Source organism: Poecilia formosa, unplaced genomic scaffold (assembly GCF_000485575.1).
Source record: "Poecilia formosa unplaced genomic scaffold, Poecilia_formosa-5.1.2 Scaffold100, whole genome shotgun sequence".
NCBI classification, from domain to species: domain Eukaryota; kingdom Metazoa; phylum Chordata; class Actinopteri; order Cyprinodontiformes; family Poeciliidae; genus Poecilia; species Poecilia formosa.
In genome coordinates, this window is record NW_006800039.1 from 1,809,237 (window position 1) to 1,813,477 (window position 4,241).

The following is a 4,241-nucleotide window of genomic DNA, read 5'->3' on the forward strand; positions in this document are numbered from 1 at the left end:
TTTCTTCAATTTCTGCCAGGAAATCAGCTGTTTTCATCCAAATATGCACAGGTTTCATACTAGATGGATAAAATATACAGATATTGACATATTGCAAATCTTCATATTTTAACAGTGAAATCTTTCCCAAATATCATTGCTTCTTTCAGAATAGGAATTATTTTCTGTATTCTGGCTAAAAGAATGCTTGTGAAATAGTTTGTAAAACACTTTGAAGTTTACTACAACTTCTTTAAATTTAAGACCACAGTGTTGTGGCCCTGTTCAGGTGTATTTTTGAAGTGGACATGTTACGTGCAATTTGAAATAAGAAATGTAAAATGTGATAAAAAAAAAAAACATTTTTGTGTTTACTTGATTCCTATTCAATACATTTTGATAAGAATGACTATATATATATAATGTAGGCGGCTACAGAGTATCTTTGTTTACATTTTTGGTTGGTGGTGTGCCTCGAGATTTTTTCAATTAAAACGGTGTATCTTGGCTCAAAAAAGGTTGAAAAACACTGGACTAGAGCTACTTCTCAATGCAGGGTCACAGGAGTGCTGCTGCCTTGACCTATTTTTCCATGCACTGCCCCAAATAAATAAATAAATAAATACGTGAAGATTAACTAGTTAGAAACATTTTAATTGGTTGGTTTGAAAGTGTAAACTTCACTTGAGCTTCAGGGTGTTCAGTTTTTTGAATCAGCATCTTTTCAGTCAGTGGAGATGTGGAACTTACTTTGCTGTGGATACGATGTTAGTTTTTCATAGACGGTTTAAAGCATTTCTTCACTCTTTCTGACCATTCTCCTACATCTGAAAACCTACACGCAATCAGGTGCTTCATCAGAAGGATCAAGAATTTCAAAAGTGCACACCTCCAAGTGCACCATTAGAAGTCTGATTATCCTCACACACGAGTCTTGAGGTGTGAGGAAAAACAAATACCAGTTCCTTGTAAAGATAAGGGTTCACACGTTGTGAAGATTATATTACTCCATTTACGTACATCTTTAGACTTCATGTGTTGTAGAACATCATCCAAAGTGGTAAATATACTCAGATCATATACTCAGGCCATTTCAAAAGTGGTGCATCAAGTAGCGCTTAACTATGTTACATGAGATAGCGTCTCCTTCCTTTTTTTAATCTGCTTCAACTGAAAATAAATAGGGGTGGCAAAATAAAACGCCCTAACTCAATAAAAGGATTCATTGCCGCTCTGCATTGATTTAAGTGAGCTAGTAAAGTGGAGTCTTGTGACCATGCTGGCAGCCATTTGCAAAGAAAAGGCATTGCAAAGGGCATGAGTGAATCTGAATTCATGTTTCTGTAAAGCCGACACAAGGTTGCACAGTGTGTGGACTTGTGCACGTCCTCGTACTGTGAGTGTGCTTCACTCTGTGGATCACGTAACCTCCACTAGACCGATTTATGAGCTAGAAGAAGGATTACATCTCCGCTGGCTGTCAGCAAGCCAGATGGCAGCAGGTGACCGTAAGTCAAAGTAAATGCACATACTAAAAAAAAAAAGTTTATTATGGTTGTTAATAGTGTGCTGGGTCACATTGGCGAGAATTTAAAGGTGTATTATGCAAAATGAGAAAAAACAAACCTCAGAATGTTTAATCAAACACACATAAAGGTGTCACCGAGGCTGGATACATTAATCCATGTTTGCTTCATTAATGTAATTTGTTCCATGAACATTTGAGTCAGCTCAGATCATTCAATCTCATTGGCTGTATTTATTAAAACTGGGTATTTATCATGTGTTTTTACACAACTCAAGTCCAGGAGTTGCAGTTTTGCCCCTGATATTTCATGTATTAAACACACAAAATGAGCAGACTTGGGTTTTCTTAAATTGCACAGTAATTAAAAAAGGGACTACACACAGCCACAGTTGTCTGGGTTGAATTATAGAACGAGATAGAGGGCTCACAGTTTTATAAGGACAAAGTAAGTGTTTTCATGCATCCGTCAGTCTTGAAACGAAACCTTACCCACCTTGGAATTTTATTGTCTGCTCATCTCACAATGTGTACTTTGGATTCTGTTTAAAGGAGGATGTATGTTTGCATAAAACACATGTAGTAAATATACTTCAGACATGTATTGACAATAACGTAGCACAATATTGTATTTCGTTGTCATGTATAATATTGTATCCTATCTTAGCACATCTCATGTTCCATAAGGAAATATTTTGCAAACATTTTTTTATATTTTTAAGCATGATATAGCAAAGTTTTTTTTTTTGGAATATTAATATGGAGAATTAATATGTTGTGACCAAAAAGGGTCGAACAGGATCATCAGCAAAACACAGGTAGGTTGTGGCATTTAAGTGATGCTCAGGTAAGGGTCCAAAGTATGCCAGAAAAAAACATTCCCCATGCCATTACACCACCACCTGCCCTAACTGTTACTTACAAGCAAGGGTGGATTCATACTTTTGTGTTGTTTACGCTTCATCCTCACCCTTCGATCCGAACACAGAGAACATTTTTGTTCAAAATCGTCCAATTTTGGTCAGCCTTCATGAATCCTTGTTTCAGATTGTGTTCTGAATGGCACTGACTCTCGTCTTCTGCAGCTGTAGCCAATATGCTTCGATGTATGATGTGGTTTATCTTCTCAAACCAGTTTGTCCATTTCTCCATTGATTTCTGATTTATCCACACGTCTGCTGCCCTCTAGGGAATACTTTCTGTAAACTCAATGGATGGTAGTGTGTGAATATTTCAGTAGATCAGCAGGTACTGAAAAGCTCAAACCAGCCTGTTTGATACCAACAGGCACTCCGTCACATTCTCATGTTCACCATATTTAGATGTCTAAATACATTACGTAGCTTCTGCATCAGTAATTTCATGGTATAGGAACCAAACAAATAGAAAAAAAAAAAAAAGAAAAAAAAAAGAGCAGCTCAATTATTCTGTCTTAATTTTGAAGCAGAACATTTTTAAACAGTTTGAGTTGGATCTGAAAGTCTATGTAGTTGAACTTGATTAGAAATGCATCCACAGCTAACATGTTTTAAATACGCGATCTAAAGTTATTTTTTTAACTTTAGTAGTTTAATCGTTACTAAATGCTTTTTGGAGGACAAGGTCATGTTACACTTTTTGTAATAATTTCTATAAAAATCTGTTAAGAATATATACCTAAAACATTGTTTTTTATTAAAAAAAATGTAAATGTGTTTTTTGTTATTACGAAAGCTATTCTTGTGCGTCCCTCTTAGACGTGAGCAAGAGTGAAAATTGCGTTGTTCACCACTAGAGGGAGCTGTTTGTTCAAGTTTAGCTACCGTCAGCAGCACTTCTTAATCCAGTGAAGAGTGGCTCATCCAACAGCATGGAATCGAGCCTTCTAGGGACCTTTGAACAAACTCCAGCTTCTAAATTATTACTCATTTTGAAATATTAATACATTCAGCACCATTACTGCTGCAAATGGCCCTAAATGGTGCCAAAATCTGAACGCAGCATCCTCACCCTGCATCTGGGTAATAACCGCTTCCAAGCTGAAGAAGCTCTTTTTGTCTGTTGCCATTACTGAGAAAAACGATGTCAATAAAGCAGGCGATGGTGATTTAGGCTTGATTTAGACCTTATAAAAGACGTCTACAGGCTATAATCATGCATCACGACCAGAGGATTTCACTATATTTCTCCTCTTACAAGAAAAAAACATAACTCCCCGCCCCCACTTCTGTAAGGTTTTAAATATAAATTAAGTTCTTCCATGTCAAGTTTTATTTTTTTTTTTCTGCCATCATAGCCCAATTAGTTTTCTAGGGTGAGCAAGATTAAACAGTCAACAAGTCAAAATGCTCTTTCACTCCTTCAGATGTACTTGGGTTAAATCAATTTATTCATTAACTAAGTAGAGGTCACAGCCAATAGTTGAGCAGAAACAAATTAAATCAATTAGTCGAGCTAATAAGATGAGGAAGGCTTTAATTAGTGAAAGTTTAATCAAAGCTGTGTGTTAAGAAGTAGCTCAGTGGAGCTCCAAAACAAAATTCTGTCTCAGACTAAACTTTGGACACAAACATATTTTTGTACATGTAAATTAGTTTGATATTCTATATTACATTCATTCTTGAAAAATGAATATTTGTTTCTGGGAAACGTACGTAGCATGTGGATGTCAGTCTCCCTGGCGAGTGTTTTTTGCAGATAAAAGGATTGATTGAACGTTGAAATTATAAAACTTAGGTTATCTCCATATTAAAGTCTA